General features: G+C 49.6%; 1 protein-coding gene across 2 annotated transcripts in view; it reads left to right on the plus strand.

Moving 5' to 3' along the window:
• Positions 1-413: 413 nt before the first annotated feature.
• The window catches only part of SLC8A2 (solute carrier family 8 member A2), a 160,478-nt gene continuing 140,542 nt past the window's right edge, over positions 414-20,349 (plus strand). For both annotated transcript variants that reach the window (XM_048500059.1, XM_048500060.1), the window contains exon 1: positions 414-637. The gene's annotated coding sequence lies outside the window, so the exon portion shown is untranslated. The remainder of the gene's footprint in view (positions 638-20,349) is intronic.

Below are 20,349 nucleotides of genomic sequence, written 5' to 3' on the forward strand. Positions count from 1 at the left end.
CCAGGGAGGCCTTTGAATGTATGACTGAAGGCTTTCACGGCCGGAATCACTGGGGTGCTGTGTGGTTTCCGGGCTGCATGGCCGTGTCCTAGTAGCATTTTCTCCTGACGTTTCGCCTGTGACTGGCATCTTCGGAGGATCCTCTGAAAATGCCAGCCGCAGACGCAGGCGAAACGTGCTACTAGGACACGGCCATACAGCCCGGAAAACACACAAGACCCAATCCCTTGAATCTTTCGCTCCTCCACCCCCGTTTGCTTGTTTCTGTGGGTTCCGCGAGCCCATTGCTCTCTGCCCGGGCTGGACGGACTCTCCCCCACCCCGACGCTCCGCCTCCGCCCCTCCTTTCCTGTGGTCCCCTCCCCTCCCACTCCCATGAGCGGCGAGCTCTCTCTGGCTGGAAGGAGGGGAGGGTAGCTGTTGGGGGCCGGCTGGCTTCAGGCTCGAGCAGCAGCTAGGGGCTCCTCAGCTCCCCCCCCCCCCTCTCGCAAGGCATCCTGCCTAGCCGCTCCTCCGGTGTTTCCAGGCACGCACGCACGCAGCCAGCTTCCAGCCCGGCGGAGCAAGGGGAGGATGGCGAGGAAGTGACTTGGCCACAGCTGCGGAGAAGGGGGGTCTCGAAGGGGCGCTGCGAAAGGTAGGTGCTGAACAGGGGTGGAGCTCCTTTCTCCTCGTGGGGCGCAGGATCGTGTCGCTGGCTCTGGATCGGGTCCGGGGGTCTTGTTTTCCTCCCGCCGCTGCTTGGATTGACACAGAGCTGGAGTACAAGGGGCGGGGGGTGGGGGGAGAGAGAGATGATGCGAGTGCCCACACTGGTCCGGATCAGTAGGGTTGCCATTTGGGCCATGTGGGTCCGTGCCTGCTCCTCGCCTCTTCCCTCCCGGTGGCTTCTCGTCATAGCTCCCTTTCGCCTCTCTCATGTTCTCTGACTGGCTACTTGATCCCTGCATTTACGGGTTGGATCCCCAGCCCGCCGTCAGTCTGTGTTCACTCCAGCGGAGCGAGGCTACTCGACACTGCCTTGGGGGGGATCTAGCCTCTCTGGCTCCGGGAGGCATTTCCGCCCCCCTCCCACCAGGAATCTAGGCCATGTTGATTCCTTTGGGAAAGAGATCCTGTCTGAGGAATCTCCCCTTCAAGGCTTGGATCGCCGCGATCGATAAATATAAGGAGGCGAAATTAATTCTCCACCCACTTTTTCAAAAAAATCGAAACGATTCAGTGCTGTCAAGATGGTCTCACGACCCCCTTGGAACAGAGGGGGAAAGTTACACTCTGCCATTTCCCACCTTGTTGCTCCCCCCTCTGAATTTAACAGATGGCTCTTCTGGTCAGGACAGCAGCTATAGGCACAACCTCTCCCCCCACCCACCCACCCAATTTTGAAGGGAGGCAATGTCTCCAAGGGGCACGCTTTGCATTCCTCCAAAGCAAACCCTTTGGTTTGATGATTCACTTGAAATCTGAGTTTCTGGTCACGGTTAATTGGGTCGGGGTGAATTGGAGAGGGGTTTTTTTTCTTTCTTTCAAGGAGTTGGCCAAGAACTGGATCTAGCAAAAGTCTGAGGGGGTTGGTTTTTTTCTCATGATAATAACAGATGTTTGAAATGTGGGAGTTGCGGGGCGGGGGGGGGAACGCAAATCCCCACCCCCCTGACGGTAAAGCACTGTTGAGCTTGCATAGTGTTCTTCCCACTCCCTAGCAGATGCCCACTCACTTCAACTTTATGGAACAAGCCGTAGGGAGGAGATGTTCGATTTCCCAGAAACTGGGAAGTATGCCCCCCTCGTGCGGGGAAATTCTTAAGATGCCTCGCCAAAATGTCACACAGTCAGTGGGCTTTCTGATACAACCAATTTTTTTTAATCTGTAAAACGTGGCGATTCCCAAAACTGGAGCAAGTTCCCCATTTGATGCCTGTAGGAAAAATCTTCCCAAAGGAGGCAAAGAAAGCACTTTAGTAGTAGCGTCACATCTGGGTAATTTCCAGAGCACCTCTCCAGATGTGCCACACCTTTGTCTTCTCACCTCAAGTAGCCAGTCAGGAGCAGCAGTGGCGCAGGAGGTTAAGAGCTCATGTATCTAATCTGGAGGAACCGGGTTTGATTCCCAGCTCTGCCGCCTGAGCTGTGGAGGCTTCTCTGGGGAATTCAGATTAGCCTGGGCACTCCCACACACACCAGCTGGGTGACCTTGGGCTAGTCACAGCTTCTCGGAGCTCTCTCAGCCCCACCGACCTCACAGGGTGTTTGTTGTGAGGGGTCAGCCCCTTTGAGTCTCCTACAGGAGAGAAAGGGGGGATATAAATCCAAACTCTTCTTCTTCTTCTTCTTCTTCTTCTTCTCTTTCCCTCTCCCAACTGTCTCCTACAGGAGAGAAAGGGGGGATATAAATCCAAACTCTTCTTCTTCTTCTTCTTCTTCTCTTTCCCTCTCCCAACTGTCCACTCAGCTGCACTAAAGGCAAAGCAACTTGTTGGAAGGGGGGCATGGTTTGCATTGGGTTATTTGAGAAAGGCGCATCTCTTGGGAAAAGCGGTTTCTCTCTGTGTTTGTTTTTAGGTGGAAGAAGCCAATTAAAACCCAGTGGGAATATATGCCTCGATGCGCAACTTGAGTGCACCGGTCCCAAACCCTCACCTGTTTCATCTGCTGCCTGCAGTTTGTAGGTCTGAGGATGAAGCACAGAATCAAATTCAAAGGGGACTTGGAGGGGTGTCGTTTGGGCTCAGTGTGGTGATGTCAGGATAGAACTCTGCTTAGACATGACAACTTAAATGTCTCAGTGCAGGCTTTTCAATTTGGGGCACTCAAACGAGGCATCCTCACCCCTTTAACAGAAAGGGGGGAAGATGCAAACGAAGAAAACCCTTGAGCTGTAATATGGGGATAACAGTAGAGGCCTGCTTTGCAGGCACGTTGTGAGGATACAATGGGATAAATTAATTTATTTTGCAACAAACTGTCTTGGGAGAAGGGCAGAGCGTGAATAGTCTCCTAGCAGCGCAGTCAAGTGCATCTTTCTAAGCATTTGGTGCTCAAGCAAAAGGGCAGGAGGTTTCAAAGATGCCCATGTCGTGTTTTATTATAGCTTGTACATTATGGGGAAGGGCTGTGGCTCGGTGGTACAGAATTCATTAGGATGCAGAAAACCACAGGTTCCGTTCCCAGTGTCTCCAGTTAAAAGGACCCGGCCGAAGGCGAAGTGAAAGACCTTTGCCTGGTACTCTGGAGAGCAGCTTCCTGTCAGAGTAGGCCAGTGGTGGCGAACCTTTGGCACTCCAGATGTTATGGACTACAATTCCCATCATCCCCTGCCAGCATGGCCAATTGGCCATGCTGGCAGGGGATGATGGGAATTGTAGTCCATAACATCTGGAGTGCCAAAGGTTCGCCACCATGGGAGTAGGCAATACTGACTTTAATGGACAAAGGGTCTCATTCAGTGTGGGCAGTTTCATAGTGATTGATGGTGTCACAAGTATGTCAATTGTCGAAGGCTTTCACGGCCGGAATGCTGGTTGGTGGTGTCACAAGTATGTCAATTGTCAAAGGCTTTCACGGCCAGATTCCACTGGTTGCGGTGGTTTTTCCGGGCTGCGTGGCCATGGTCTGGTGGATCTCGTCCCTAAGGTTTCGCCTGCATCTGTGGCTGGCATCTTCAGAGGTGGATCACAGAGGAAAGTCTGTTACTAGACACAGTGTGTAACAGACTTCTCTCTGGGAGACACCTCTGAAGATGCCAGCCACAGATGCAGCCAAAACGTTAGGAACAAGTCAGATCTACCAGACCATGGCCAAACAGCCTGGAAAACCCACCACAACCAGTGTGTCAATTGTTGGGGTTTTTAAAAACAAAAAAATGGGTGGGTCACAAAAAAATTGGGTGGGTTGCAAAAAAAATTGGGTGGGTTACCGGGACCTACAAGCAGAAATTCAGCAGCTGTAGATCCTGCTAACCCAGTGAGGGAAAAGAAGCTGTACCACTTGAATTTGTGCCTGTGGTTGCCAGTGCAGGAAAGAAGAAAGATGGCATCTCCAGCTGGCTGTCTCTTCTGTTCTCTTTTAAAGGTTTCTGTTAAGGTCCAAACACATTATTATTATTTTTTAAAGCTGAAGTCCATATTTTGTGGCGGCAGAATGGTCACGGAGGAGTCTTGTCCTTGGAGAGATTTGGGGTTTCAAATGGTGTTCAGAGTCTTGGTAGTGCTGAACAGTTCATGGCATATAATGCCATATAACAGTGATGGCGAACCTATGGCACGGGTGCCAGAGGTGGCACTCAGAGCCCTCTCTGTGGGCACGCACAAACAGAGTTCATCATGTGGGATGGGAAATTGCCCCCCCCCCCCCACATCTAGGCTGGCCTGGGCCGCTGGACTCGATTATTAGCATTAAACCTAAGACCTAGTTTTGGGGAAGCAGTGGAGGTAACCCTGTTAAGCGCTGTTAAACCCCACTGATTTTCATGCAAAGAACTAAAGCACGATCCTTTATCTGGGAGTAAGCTCGGTTGCTGGCAATGTGGCTTGGTTCTGAGTAAACCCTCCTACGTGATTTACCCATTCGAAGAGTTGCATGGTTGCTTCAAAGGAAAGCCACCAACTACCACCAAGCTTACTCTTGAGTAATGCACGCCTCGGAGCCAACCATTTTTTCTAAACTAAAACCTCAGTTTTCAGATTAAATTGCCATGTTGGCACTTTGCGATAAATAAATGGGTTTTGGGTTGCCGTTTGGGCACTCGGTCTCAAAAAGGTTTGCCATCACTGCCATATAACGTGCATTGCTTGGGGATGGGAGAGCAGAGGAAGGAGTTGGGTTAGAAATAGACCATATTAGAAATAGACAATGAATCAGAGGGTCCCAGCTAATTCTAGCTGTGTGTCATCTGCATGCCAGGTCTCCAAACATGACAGGTGTCAAACTGCCACCGGAAGACGGGCTCTGCTCCCAAAGGTGGTATTTTTATCCTGCCGTGCTGAGACATCGAAGCCGGGTTTGTTTGGTTTCCCATGCATTGAAGCCCAAACATATGCAAATGTGATCATGGACGGCACATCGTTGAGTTACGCTGCAAAATCCCAGGCCGGATCCTGCTATTCAAAATAATTTCTGGGGCAAAACCGGGGCATGTACAAAGTGCTTAATTCTTCTGCCCCCTGTGCTGTGTTGAGATTCTTTGTGCGCCCATTTTGACTGTGAGCTTTTCAAACATAGCTCTGCAGCCAAATTATTTTTCTGTTTAAAACAGTGGAATGTTTGGAGTACTCCTGGAGGCTGAGGATCAGTCACAGGACAAGGAGAATGGGGGATTTATTGTCGAAGGCTTTCACGGCCGGAATCACTGGGGTGCTGTGTGGTTTCCGGGCTGTATGGCTGTGTTCTAGCAGCATTCTCTCCTGACGTTTCGCCTGCATCTGTGGCTGGCATCTTCAGAGGATCTGAAGATCCTCTGAAGATGCCAGCCACAGATGCAGGCGAAATGTCAGGAGAGAATGCTGCTAGAACACGGCCATACAGCCCGGAAACCACACAGCACCCCAATGGGGGATTTGCCAGCTATACCACCTTATCTGTTCCTTTCCCAGAGAGGGATTCTAGCAAATCCACAGAACATGGAAGAAATACCCTCATACAGAGAGCCTGGATAGAAAGCCATTTTTCTTAGGCTGTGCCTTCACAGGGGTAATCTCCCTCCCTTCTTCCTAAGAGCTCTGGTGGTTCTCCTCTGCTCCAGTTTGCCCTCACGACCACCCAGTGAGGTGGGCTAGGCTGAAAGCGGGCAATCGGCTCAGAGCTTCCTGGTGGACTTCCATGTCGACGTCAGGATTTGAACTCAAGTCTAGATCTTAATCAGGCACTCTAGCTGCTATGCCACACAGGCTAAGGGTTATGGAAGTGTTGCTCGGTTTATAGTTTTGTCTTCACCTTCCACCACCATCCGACACACACACACAGAGTGCAATCCGCTCTCAGCAGTGGCGTAGGAGGTTAAGAGCTCGTGTATCTAATCTGGAGGAACCGGGTTTGATTCCCAGCTCTGCCGCCTGAGCTGTGGAGGCTTATCTGGGGAATTCAGATTAGCCTGGGCACTCCCACACACACCAGCTGGGTGACCTTGGGCTAGTCACAGCTTCTCGGAGCTCTCTCAGCCTCACCTACCTCACAGGGTGTTTGTTGTGAGGGGAGAAGGGCAAGGAGATTGTAAGCCCCTTTGAGTGTCCTACAGGAGAGAAAGGGGGGATATAAATCCAAACTCCTCCTCCTCCTCCTCCTCCTCCTCCTCCTTCTTCTTCTTCTTCTTCTTCATTGTAGCAAGAACTCTTTTGTCCAGGTTAAGTCCATTACTTGGTTGTGTGTGTGTGTGTGTCTGGGTTGCCATTTTCCACTTCACTTTCAGCCTCCCTGCTCTGCCAGTGGGTGAGGCTCTAGTCTAGGAGGTAATTGAAATAATCCAGGATCCATTAAAGTCTCCATCCTGTTTCCCCTCCCTCAACACAATAATCAGACCCCCCCTCCCAACAGTAGGGAAAATGCATCAGAAACAGACTTCCTATTTATAACAATTTCAGCCTAATATCTCGAACTCTCAGTGTGGGTGATAATAAAATTACACAAAGAGCCATCACGTTTTTTTTTTAAAAAAATATCTTTGTGGGGAGCTGTTTGGCTATCAGGAAAGCTACTGTGGTTTTTGGGAATACCCCCATCCCATAATGCAGTGATGGTGAACCTTTTTGAGACCGAGTGCCCAAATTGCAACCCCAAACCCCACTTATTCATCACAAAGTGCCAACCCGGCAATTTAACCTGAATACTGAGGTTTTTGTTTAGAAAAAAACGGTTGGCTCCGAGGCGTGCGTTACTTGGGAGCAAGCTTGGTGATAAGTTGGTGGCTTTGCTTTGAAGCAAACGTGCGACTCTGCCAACGGGTGAATCACGACCCTAAGAGGGTTTACTCAGAAGCAAGCCCCATTGCCAGCAACTGAGCTTACTCCCAGGTAAAGGATCACTCTTTAATTCTTCGCATGAAAATTAGTGGGGTTTAACAGCGCTTAACAGGATTACCTACACTGATTCCCCAAAACTAGGTCTTAGGTTTAATGCTAATAATTGAGCCCAGCGGCCCAGGCCAGCCTAGATGTTTGGGGGTGGGTGGGGGTGACTCTGTTTGCACGTGCCCACAGAGAGGGCTCTGAGTGCCACCTCTGGCACCCGTGCCATAGGTTCGCCACCACTGCCATAATGTCTCATTGGCTTGCTGAACCCTCTCCCGTAAAGTAGGATCACGTCCTCTAGCTTAGGCACTGGGGAGAGAGGATCAAAAAGATTAGATAAATTTATGGATGGGATTAGGTCCAGGCAGTTTGAATGCAAGAAAGAACCTCCAAGTCCAGAAGCAGTCTATCTGATTGCTCTCAATCCCTTTCTTGTTCTGCTTCCAATTGCTCTCTGCTTGCTCGCTGTCGGCAGACTGAATGGGGGGACTGGACAGCTCTTGATCCGAATTAGCCCGGCCATTCTTTGGCTCCAATGAGGCTCTGGTTGAGGGGACGCTGCCAGAGTTAGGGAATCTATAACAGTAGGTCAAGTTTGTAAGTCTTGCGGCTGGAGCTGCTACTCAGACATATGCAGGTGTACAGTACAGCCCGTTGCTTTGCAGAATAGATGCCAGGCTGCGTGCGTAATTCTCTGCCAACAAAATGAAAATCTGATACGCTGCATGTCCTAGTAACAAGTCCCAATCTGCTACTGAACAGCAGGTGTGTGTGTGTGTGTGTGTGTGTGTAAGAAAGAGCCTCCCCCAAACACTGCTCCTTTTTACACCTCGTCTGCTATGAATTCCATGCTGGAAAATTAAATTGATCTACTTTGCAACCCTGTTATATTATTGCTTCCCTAATAAACGCCCCCCCAGCTACAAATGCACGGCCCTTCATAAGAACATAAGAACGAGCCTGCTGGATCAGACCAGAGTCCATCTAGTCCAGCTCTCTGCTACTCGCAGTGGCCCACCAGGTGCCTTTGGGAGCTCACATGCAGGAGGTGAAAGCAATGGCCTTCTGCGGCTGTCGCTCCCGAGCACCTGGACTGTTAAGGCATTTGCAATCTCAGATCAAAGAGGATCAAGATTGGTAGCCATAAATCGACTTCTCCTCCATCAATCTGTCCAAGCCCCTTTTAAAGCTATCCAGGTTAGTGGCCATCACCACCTCCTGTGGCAGCATATTCCAAACACCAATCACACGTTGCGTGAAGAAGTGTTTCCTTTTATTAGTCCTAATTCTTCCCCCCAGCATTTTCAATGGATGCCCCCTGGTTCTAGTATTGTGAGAAAGAGAGAAAAATTTCTCTCTGTCAACATTTTCTACCCCATGCATAATTTTGTAGACTTCAATCATATCCCCCCTCAGCCGCCTCCTCTCCAAACTAAAGAGTCCCAAACGCTGCAGCCTCTCCTCATAGGGAAGGTGCTCCAGTCCCTCAATCATCCTTGTTGCCCTCCTCTGCACTTTTTCTATCTCCTCGATATCCTTTTTGAGATGCGGCGACCAGAACTGAGCACAGGACTCCAAGTGCGGTCTCACCACTGCTTTATATAAGGGCATGACAATCTTTGCAGTTTTATTCTCAATTCCTTTCCTAATGATCCCCAGCAATTATTCCCATCAATCCCCCCCCTTTTGGTGATTCCCTCCAGCCAGCCTCTGGGTTGCTGCCAAGGAGGTTCCTAAAACCCAGCAGGGCCGAGAGCCGCAAGGAATGGTTTCTGTCCCCAGGGATTCTGCTTACAGTGCCATTTGCCCCTCGTCCCGTGGCGATAAAACCAAGTGGGAAACATTTGGATGTACTGCACTGTCGAAGGCTTTCACAGCCGGAATCAACTGGCCGTTGTGGGTTTTCCCAGCTTCGTGGCCATGGTCCGGTAGCTTTTGCTGCTAAGTTGCTAGCCACGGACACTGGCGTTCCTGCCTAGCGACATGGGGTACCCCTTGTCCCCAGGCGCATCGATTGAGGTCACGTGGGGGGGCGCCAAAACATCCTCCTACACAGCTAGGGATTGAGCAAGCCCTAGAAAGCAGGCACTGAAGCAGCGGACTGCTCCCAGTGCCTGTCGTAGCCCCGCCCACTCTGTACGGTGGCCTGGAGTGTCCAGGGGCGGGGGAGAAGTCCCACTGGGCTCCCAGGAGCAGGACTGGGGAGCTCCGCCTCCCCTCCCTCTAACCCAGCATGCCTTATTTGCCTTAAATTAAGTGTGGCATGACTCAGAAGCCTTCTCCCCAGCAGCAGGCACAGGAAAAGGCAAGCTGAGCAGGGAGCCCAGCAGCAGCAGCAGCAGAACTGAAGATGATGCTGACGTTTGCTTGGTAAACCTTCAGATGGGGGGTGACTTGTGAGAGATTTACATGCTTAAACGTTAATTCCCCTTGCACTGGCTTGGAGCTGTTTCTCAGGCTAACAACCTACCTCATAGGGTTGGTGTGAGGACACAATTAGGAAAGAGAGTTGGTGGGGAGAAAGCCATGTATGTTTTGCTGGTGGTGGGAGGTGTTTTGTGAGCTGGTGCAAAAAATCATTGTTTGGTCGTTGTGGGGGAGGGTGGTCGTCCATACCTGGGGTGGGGGTGGGGGGGGCACCAAACTCAGATTTTGTCCCCGGGCTCCAGTTTGCCTAGATTCGCCCCTGGCCACGGATAACGGGCGAAGTGTTAGGAGCGAAAACTGCCAAACTGTAGCCACAAAGTCCAGAAGCCCCCAGCAGCCCGTTTGGATTCGCCTCTCTCGGGGAGCAAAGCACAACTCCTCTTTCGTGACTCTTGCAGGTTGTGAAGTTGTGGACCACCCACCGTGATGATGGATGTTGCTTTAATGCATTGGTGGCGAACCTATGGCATGGGTGCCAGAGGTGGCACTCAGAGCCCTCTCTAGGCTGGCCTGGGCTGCTGGGCTCGATTATTAGCATCAAACCTAAGACCTCGTTTTGGGGAAGCCGTGTAGGTAACCCTGTTAAGCGCTGTTAAACCCCACTGATTTTCATGCGAAGAACTAAAGCGCGATCCTTTACCTGGGAGTAAGCTCGGTTGCTGGCAATGGGGCTTGCTTCTGAGTAAACCCTCCTACGGTCGTGATTCACCCGTTGGAAGAGTTCCACCGTTGCTTCAAAGCAAAGCCACCGACTGCCACCAAGCTTACTCCCGAGTAACGCACACCTCTGAGCCAACCGTTTTTTTCTAAACTGAAACCTCAGTATTCAGGTTAAATTGCCGTGTTGGCACTCTGCGATAAACAAGTGGGTTTTGGGTCTCGAAAAGGTTCGCCATCACTGCTTTAATGCTTTACCTAAGCGAGTTCAGATTCCTGTCCCTATAAGCTTGTTCGCAGTGAGAGAGAAGCAAAGGGGGAAGAGATGCTTTGGGCTCAGAGGCAAACTAAGGAGCGAAAACACCCTGGAGCAAGCCAGGAGCAATGACCATTGCCGGTCTACAAACCAGACCCGTGCGCAGGGCCAGTAGAGGTGGCAGCCGTGGCCTTTGGCTCACCCGTTGGCTGCTGCCTCCTGCGAACCTGCGGTTGTCATGACTGCTGAGCCCAGCGGTCTCTGGGGCGCTGGCAGAACTACAAGAGCCTGGTTGTGTTTGCTCCTTCCTAGGGCAGCAGCCTGCTGGAGAAATTCCCCTGTAAATGCAGTGGCCCTTCCACCCTGGTCAGGCTCGATAAGAGGCCAGCTCCTACCATTCTGAAAAATGGGGGGAGGGGGGGACTTTAGGAATCTGCAAATGTAAGTGGTCTGCTTCTATGAGCCATGTAACTTTAGACCGAGGAGAGCGGCGGTTCTGTGTGATACCGCGACTGAGTAATTCTACGCCACTCTATTGCTCACAAACGGGTCATGTTGCAACTCAGTGGGGTTGACTTCCAAGTAAAGCTGGACAGGGATCTTAAGCACAACCAGTTTCCCCACTTCTTCTGCCCCCAACTCACCCTGCCGCCGGGACCCGAAGAGCAGGCATGGCCAAAAGAGGGAATGCACCTGCACTTATTTTATTTATTTAACTGAGGAGCCAAAGCAAAGGGGTTTGTTTTTTAAAAAGCAAAGGCAGGTAACCTGAGCTTCGTTTTGTTCTGTGGGTGGGGGATGTAGGGATGTAAATGTGGTGCCTTCTGAAGGTGGGCTTTGATAGGAAGGAAAATGGTGGAATCACCTCCATGGGAATCCGGGAAGGTGGACCAAGAAAATGGGTGGAATCAGCTAAGAGAGAAAGACTGTGCCCCCCCCCCCCCAGCAAGTGAAGGTGGACAACAGCTGGTAGAGCAAAGGTCTCTCACATCCTGCAGGTGAGCTCCCAAAGGCACCTGGTGGGCCACTGCGAGTAGCAGAGAGCTGGACTAGATGGACTCTGGTCTGATCCAGCAGGCTCGTTCTTATGTTCTTATGTTCTTAGACTTGAGTTAGGAATGCATCTCAATCACGTAGATACAAAATCTCGCCCACCACTGGATTATCTAATCTTTCCTACAAACCCACCTAAACCCACGGTTCTCACTCCGTCCATAGAGGTAACAGGCTCCTCGGGTCTTAAAAATAAATCGCAGGAGCAACCAATTCATTTGGGATTTCGGGGGGATAAAGCCCTGCCGTGCTGCAGCAGGAGAGCAAGATTATCTGCTGCCTACCAGACGCTGCTCCGAAGGACAGCGAAGTGCCGTTGCCTGCAAAACCTTGCTGATGAATTTGCCAGAGGTCTTTGCGTGGCCGATAGAGGCCTCCGTGGAAAGATGGTGGATCAAGAGTTGATGTGTAGTCAGTTGGTTTACAGTTGCAGTGTGTTCGAAAGCAGCTGCTAGTGTGGTTGATGGGGGTATACAACGGTGAAGAGAAAGGACACAGCACAAGTGAGGGACCGATTGTATCAGGAGATCTGGGTTCGAGTCCTCCTTTGGTCCTAGGGTTCCAAAGCAGTAGCCATATTAGTAGCCCCCTTGCAAGGAAAAAAGGCAAGAACTGGGCCAATCCAGTGACCCGTACAAAAGGCCGGCGGGAGAAGCCAAGTTAATTTTTACTGAAGGGGTCAGCAAAATGAAATACCAAGCTGCAATCATAACAATGCCAAATTGCAGCCAACTGTTTTATTTTGTTAAATGTAATACTCCACCCAGCAGTGGCGTAGGAGGTTAAGAGCTCGTGTATCTAATCTGGAGGAACCGGGTTTGATTCCCAGCTCTGCCGCCTGAGCTGTGGAGGCTTATCTGGGGAATTCAGATTAGCCTGTACACTCCCACACACGCCAGCTGGGTGACCTTGGGCTAGTCACAGCTTTTCGGAGCTCTCTCAGCCCCACCTACCTCACAGGGTGTTTGTTGTGAGGGGGGAAGGGCAAGAAGATTGTAAGCCCCTTTGAGTCTTCTACAGGAGAGAAAGGGGGGATATAAATCCAAACTCCTCCTCCTCCTCCTCCTCCTCCTCCTCCTCTTCTTCTTCTTCTTCTTCTTCTTCTTCTTCTTCTTCTTCTTCTTCTTCTTCTTCTTCTTCTTCTTCTTCTTCTTCTTCTTCTTCTTCTTCTTCTTCTTCTTCTTCTTCTTCTTCTTCTTCTTCTTCTTCTTCCTCCTCCTCCTCCTCCTCCTCCTCCTCCTCCCTGCCAAAGCTGGGTTCAGGGCAGCTTATAGGCCTAATTTAAAGCCAATTCCAAAATCAAATTAAATACAACTGTAGCAATGAAATTAAAACGCAATAAACATATTGATGGTGGGAAAACTGGCTATCCAAAGGATTCCTACATTTCCTAAAAATATCAAGCCAGTCCTACCATACATCTAACCATCGCTGTCAGGCTAGGGAAGGAGGGGGGAATTTGGGAGGCCAGCGAAGGAAAATGGACCTACAATTGCCTCCAGGAGACGCAGCAGAACATCTCTCTCTTGCGGGCCCCACAGAATTGATCAAGGTCCCGCAGGGCCCTGATGTCAGCTGGGAGGGAGCTGAGGCCAACCAAATGCCCTTGGAGCCAGGGATCCCCAAAAGGTGACCACCAGAAGAGTGTCATGTAACTGATGGCAATCCAGCCAGGTTTTCAAGGCAAGAAACTAACAGAGGTGGTTTCCCATTGCTTTCCTCTGCCTTTTAACTCTGATGAGCGCAGTTTAACATATATTGTGCGCCCAGACCTATTTGCCTCCGAATGGTATCATAGGAAACAACAGGACTTTATGATTTTTGGACCTAATGGAATTTCTAACGGAAAAGCAGACCCAATGAGTAGCCCCCTCTCGGCACACACACATAATTAGTAACCCACTCTCGGGAACTGGTGAGAACCTGATGGATCCCACCTCTGGATGGGGCTGGATTTCTCATCGCTGTTGGTCTGGTCCGTGAATCTGCGTGTTGATTTTGTTTCTCCCTTGGGGTAACTGAACCCAAGGATATTGACTCTGATGCTCTTTTTCTGTCAAATGGGTTGGATCGATGCCAGAGGCAGAGGAGCGTTTTTTTGGCGGAAGGGGCCTTCTCTGGATGCCAGAGGTGAGCAGACGAGGGGTAGCAAAACCGAGTAAGGGAAAGAGATAAACGGAGAGCCCTGCTCCCCACACACAACGCTGGGTGGTACAGAAAGGCCATCGGCATCGGGAAGGGAGGCCTTCCTTCGCACCTCAGGCAAACAACAATATGGCTTTCAGAATAATTAGCTAGATCCAGTTTCATCAGCCAGCGTTGTTTTGTTTGTTCAACTGTCTGACTTTTAATCAATCAATTTAACCAATTGTTGAAATTAAATCATAATGGGAAGCCGCAATAAAGGTGTGTTTTGGAGGTTTCTGGGGCAAATAGTTTCTCTGAGGACTAAATTATTATTATGTGACCTGGGAAAGGTGGGTGGGAGGCAGTGGTGGGATTCAAATAATTTAACAACTGATTGGGGTGCTGTGTGGTTTCCGGGCTGTCTGGCCGTGTCCTAGCAGCATTATCTCCTGACGTTTCGCCTGCACCTGTGGCTGGCATCTTCAGAGGATCTGATGGTAGGAATGGAAAGCAAGTGGAGTATATATACTGTGAGGTGAGAGTAGCCTGGCATGTGAGTCACAAAGAAGTCTGTAGCCTGGGAGTAACAATGAGCATAGCATGGTCAATAGGTGAATGGATCTGAATAGAAGTATCCTGGTCTTTGTTTCCTTTGAGTGCTATAGTCTATAGTTGTCCTGTGTTTGTGTGGAGCTGATCAGTCACTGTTTAATTCTAGAGTTTTTCAACACTGGCAGCCAAATTCTGTTCATTTTCATGGTTTCTTCCTTCCTGTTGAAATTGTCCATGTGCTTGTGAATTTTGTCCATGTCCATGTGCTTGTGCTTTTGACCTCACAGTATATATACTCCACTTGCTTTCAATTCCTACCATCAGATCCTCTGAAGATGCCAGCCACAGATGCAGGCAAAACGTCAGGAGAGAATGCTGCTAGAACACGGCCAGACAGCCCGGAAACCACACAGCACCCCAGGGATTCCGGACGTGAAAGCTTTCGACAATACATTAACAACTGATTGTTTACAAGCACCATTTTAACAATCGGTTCTGCCGAAGTGGTGCGAACCGGCTGAATCCCACCACTGGCATGAGGGTACTTTCAGTGGTTTGCTTCAGATTTTATTTTTAAAATAAGAGCCAATGTCTGCATCGGTTAGAAGGTTGGCCTAGTATCTGGGAAGCCCTGGTACAAATTCCTACTCATACCAGGGAAGTTGGCCAATAAGGTTCCACCTGGTGCTATAAACCTGCCCTCCTCTCCACCCAAACTCCTTTTTAAACTTACTATCTTTTATTGGCATTTGGATGGTACGCAAAAGAGGAAGAAGAAGAAGAAGAAGAAGAGGAGGAGGAGGAGGAGGAGGAGGAGGAGGAGGAGGAGGAGGAGGAGGAGGAGTTTGGATTTATATCCCCCCTTTCTCTCCTGCAGGAGACTCAACGGGGCTTACAATCTCCTTGCCCTTCCCCCCTCACAACCAACACCCCGTGAGGTGGGTGGGGCTGAGAGAGCTCCGAGAAGCTGTGACTAGCCCAAGGTCACCCAGCTGGCGTGTGTGGGAGTGCACAGGCTAGTCTGAATTCCCCAGATAAGCCTCCACAGCTCAGGCGGCAGAGCGGGGAATCAAACCCGGTTCCTCCAGATTAGATACACGAGCTCTTCACCTCCTACGACAAAGGTCTGAATAAAATCAAATTACATTAGAGCTGTACACAAATAACAAGATAATGACATCATATTTCGCGATCGACTTTCTGACTTTCACGAACTTCTCTTTCGCTGGGGCAAAAGCCCGGATGTCTGCAGCCGTTCAGAGCGTGCCCAGCCTCTGCTGCCCGAGAGCTGCAAAAGCGCTTGGCACCTTGCCTGCTGCATCCTCTTCCAGTCCCCCCCGCCCACAGGTGGGTCTTCAGGGCAGCATCAGCACCCGTCCGGCAAACATCTGGATCCCTGCTGCTGATCCGGCTGCAGTTTTTTGTGCGCGTTAGTCACGGAGGCAGCTCAAAGCAGCTATTAGCTCAGCACCAAACCCTCCATCGGAAAAAGGTGGGGGAGAGAAGTGTTAATAAAGCCCCGAGCCCCTTTGTGATCCACTGGTAGAACGAACCTCCCGGATGTTTTAATTGGTGTTTCGCCCAGATACAGCTAATGAGGCTATTACGTTAATTACAGGAATGTTTGTGCTGGAAGCCGAAAGTTCTGGGTTCCCTTTGCAGCCTGTCAGCCGGAGAATCTCCCTTCGCCTCTTGGCTGCTGTAGGCCTGGGCAGCACTGGGAACCCTCCGGGAAGCTGACTCATAGGGTTGCCAACTTTGGTTGCCAAATTCCTGGATATTTTTAAAGGGGTAAAGCAGGGTTTGGGGAGGGGCTGGTCCTCAGTGGGGGATGTCCACTGGTGGGATTCAGCCGGTTCGCACCACTTCGGCAGAACCGGTTGTTAAAAGGGTGCTTGTAAACAATCAGTTGTTATGTCGAAGGCTTTCACGGCCCGATTCAGCTGGTGGTGGTGGGTTTTCTGGGCTGTGTGGCCGTGGTGTGGTCGATCTTGTTCCTAACTTTTCTCCTGCATCTGTGGCTGGCTTCCTCAGAGGTGTAGCACAGAGGGAAGTCTGTGTGTGTAATCTGTGACCTGTGTAACCTGTGATACACCTCTGAAGAGACCAGCCACAGATGCAGGCGAAATGTTAGGAACAAGTTCCACCAGACCATGGCCACACAGCCTGGAAAACCCACCACAACCAATCAGTTGTTAAATTATTTTAATTACCATCACTGGAACCAGTTGTTAAATTATTTGAATCCCACCACTGGGCATAACGCCATAGATTCCACCTTCAGGAAGAGAGGGATCTCAGAATGGCTATAATGCCAAATCAGCCGTTTTCTCCAGAGCAGGGGTAGGGAACCTGCGGCTCGAGAGCCGCATGCGGCTCTTCTGCCCTTGCACTGTGGCTCCATGAGCTGAGCCGCCGGCTTCCCCTGTCGCTCCAACGGGGCGGGTGCTTTCCCGGTGGCCGGTGAGGCCAAGCCGCCGGCTTCATCCTTGCCCACCCTGCAGACAGCAGGGCGGGCGCATCCATGCGCTTCTCAGAATGAGTGGAGTAAAAGGTTAAAAAAACCCCTATATATATAGTGTTATCTTTATTTTAAATGTCAAAAATTATTTGCGGCTCCAAGTGTTTTCTTTTCCCGTGGAAAACGGGTCCAAATGGCTCTTTGAGTGTTAAAGGTTCCCTACCCCTGCTCCAGAGGGAACTGATCTCTGATCTCTGTAATTCCGGGATATCTCTGGACCACAACTGCAGAATGGCAAACCTCACTGGATCCCAGCTGCTCACAACCCCAACACCTTCTGACTGTGGATCCCTCTATCCGGTTTGCAAACTGGTCACTTTAATCCCCCTTATATATTTTATTCTAGACCCTTTTGGTTTCTCTGTTAAGGCTGGCTTGTTGCAGGTTTTATAGCATCTGTTTTTGTTTTGCTGGAGCTGCAGTATCTTTTATGGTGGTTTTAATTGTAAGCGTGGTTGTTTGGATGTGTTTTGGACCATTTTTATGCTGGTTATTTGATAGCTTGTGCAATATCTTTTTATGGTGGTTTTTTATTATTTGACAGCTTCTTGCAATGTCTTTTTATGGTGGTTTTTATTTGTGAGCTCTGCCATTTGGATGTGTTTTGGACCATTTCTATGCTGGTTTTTATTATTTGATAGCTTTATACATTTTTGTGCGCCATTTTTATGACCGAGGTACAAATCAATTTTCTGGTGTTTGATATCTGGTGTTGGTTGCCTCCAGTGTTTTGCTGGTTTTTATTATTTGATAGCTTCCTGCAATATCTTTTTATGGTGATTTTTATTATTAGATAGCTTCTTGCAATATATTTTTATAGTGGTTTTTTATTGTGAGCATGGTCATTTGGATATGTTTTGGACCATTTTTGTGCTGGTTTTTCTTATTTGACAGCTTCCTGCAGTATCTTTTTATGGTGATTTTTATTATTAGATAGCTTCCTGCAATATCTTTTAATGGTTGTTTTTATTTATGAGCTCTGTCATTTGGATGCGTCTTGATCATTTTTGTGCTGGTTTTTCTTATTTGACATCTTTTGCCGTCCATTTTTTGTGAGCCATTCTATGACCGAGGTACAATTCAGTTTTCTGGTGTTTGGTATCCGGTTGGCGTGGGTTGCCTCCAGTGTTTCGCCAGAGAGCTGACTAAGAAACCGAACTAGCCATAGTCCAGTGATGGCGAACCTTTTCAAGACCGAGTGCCCAAACTGCAACCCAAATCCCACTTATTTATCGCAAAGTGCCAACATGGCAATTTAACCTGAATACTGAGGTTTTAGTATACAAAAAACAGTTGGCTCCAAGGCATGCGTTACTCAGGAGTAAGCTTGGTGATAGTCGGTGGCTTTACATTGAAGCAACTGTGCAATGCTTTGAACGGGTGAATCACGACCCTAGGAGGGTTTACTCAGAAGCAAGACCCATTGCCAGCAACCAAGCTTACTCCCAGGTAAAGGATCATGCTTTCGTTCTTCCCATGAAAATCAGTAGGGTTTAACAGCGCTTACCAGGGTTACCTACACTGCTTCCCCAATAGGTCTTAGGTTTAATGCTAATAATCTCCCTGAAATAATTACACTATTATCACATGACTAACTCTGTGCACGCGTGCCCACAGAAATGGCTCTGAGTGCCACCTCTGGCACCCGTGCCATAGGTTCGCCACCACTGCCATAGTCTGTCATCTGTATCCTTGACCACATGAAGTTGCTTTATCTTGAGTCGGATCCTCAGTCCACCAAGATCAGTGTTGCCTACTCAGGTGGGCAGCTGCTTGCTTTCACAATACCTGCTCCCTGCTCCCTTTAACTGAAGAAGGCTGGGATTGAACCAGGGACGTTGTGCATGCCAAGTAAAGGCTTCACCAACGAGCCGCTGTTTCACATCACTTAATGCTTTGTCCTTTTAACTGGAGATGCCAGGGATCGAACCTGGGATCTTCTGTATGCAAAACAGATGCAGAGCAGCAGTGGCGTAGGAGGTTAAGAGCTCGTGTATCTAATCTGGAGGAACCGGGTTTGATTCCCCGCTCTGCCGCCTGAGCTGTGGAGGCTTATCTGGGGAATTCAGATTAGCCTGTGCACACCCACACACGCCAGCTGGGTGACCTTGGACTAGTCACAGCTTCTCGGAGCTCTCTCAGCCCCACCCACCTCACAGGGTGTTTGTTGTGAGGGAGGGAAGGGCAATGAGATTGTCAGCCCCTTTGAGTCTCCTACAGGAGAGAAAGGGGGGATATAAATCCAAACTCTTCTTCTCTTCTTCTACCTCTGAGTCAGGGTCCTTCCCATGGTCCTCATAGTCCTTCTCTGTCTCCAATTCGAGCTCCCCAGTATCCCACCTTTCCCAAACAAATCCCCACTCCCAGCACTTGGCCGTGCTGCCTGAAGGCTGTTTGCTCCAGATGGATCCTTCTGATCTGCCCTCTGTTTAGATTTCTGTGCAGATGGTCCCTGGCTTGCCTGTTTGGCATCTCCTCCCCCTGGGCCTCCTGGGGGCTGACTGGGACGCCCTGGCGGGTGCATATTCAGCCAGCACTCCTCCAGCTGCGTTGGCTCCAGGTACCGAAACAGATTCAAGGTTTGGGTGATCACCATTGGTGGGATCCAAAAATTTTAGTAACAGGTTCCCATGGTGGTGGGATTCAAACAGTGGCGTAGCGCCAATGGGGCTGGGCGGGGCACGACTGGGGCGTGGCCGGGCATTCCGGGGGCGGGGCATTAATAATTTCTCTGTTACTGTAAAAAACTCTTACTGTAAAAAAAAGTTCCTAATTTCCAGCTGGTATCTTTCTGTCCAGAATTTAAAGCCTCATTCCCTGTAGCAAGTCCTATAGAGGCCCTCAGCCTGCACCAACAGAAACAACTGCACTTCTCCCTCCCTAATTGACTGGCCTGTCCAATACTCTAATACCTTTCAAATACTTCTTAATTTTTGTTTTCTAGAAACTCTCAAAAGAAATATACTTTCTCCTTTAAACAAGGAACTTTTAACATATTTCTAAAACATGTTTTTAAAACAGCCCAACAGGGAGAATGATCCCGTTTTCTACCTTCACTAACCAGCCACATAGGAAACAACAGGACTTTATGATTTTTGGACCTAATGGAATTTCTAAAGGGAAAAAAGTGCATGAACCTTAAATGAAGTAACCCCCTCTACATGCACACACAGAATAATTAGATTAGCAACCCACTCTCGGGAACTGGTGAGAACCTGCTGGATCCCACCTCTGGTGATCACCTTTGAAGACCTTAATGATCTGGGGCCTTCACACCCGAGGAACCGCCTCTCTAGATATGCTTCCCAAAGAGCCCTGTGCCCAGGAAATAACCTACTGGGGATCCCTGGCTCCCAAGCAGTCCGGCTGTCTCAAAACCAGGGCTTTCTTGGTGCTGGCCCCAATTTGGTGGAATGCCCTGTCGAATGAGACCTGGGCCCTGCGAGACTTGTCACAGAGACCAGGACTGCGGTTGAGGACAGCAACGATATTACATCTATGTAACCTCCCCTTTCCCTTCCCTGGGGGAGGGGCAAGGAGATTGTCAGCCCCTTTGAGTCTCCTGCAGGAGAGAAAGGGGGGATATAAATCCAAACTCTTCTTCTCCTCTTCTTTCCCTTTCCCCTTCCGATTTTATTTCCTCCCGATCTTATTTCCTCTTTCCCCCCCAGCCAGTAGGAACAGAGTGGCGGATATGGTTTGACCATCCCTTTCTTTGGAATGTTGTACTGCAAATATGAATTTTTCTGATTTTA

The sequence above is a fragment of the Sphaerodactylus townsendi genome, linkage group LG06 (genome assembly GCF_021028975.2).
Source record: "Sphaerodactylus townsendi isolate TG3544 linkage group LG06, MPM_Stown_v2.3, whole genome shotgun sequence".
Taxonomy (NCBI): Eukaryota; Metazoa; Chordata; class Lepidosauria; order Squamata; family Sphaerodactylidae; genus Sphaerodactylus; species Sphaerodactylus townsendi.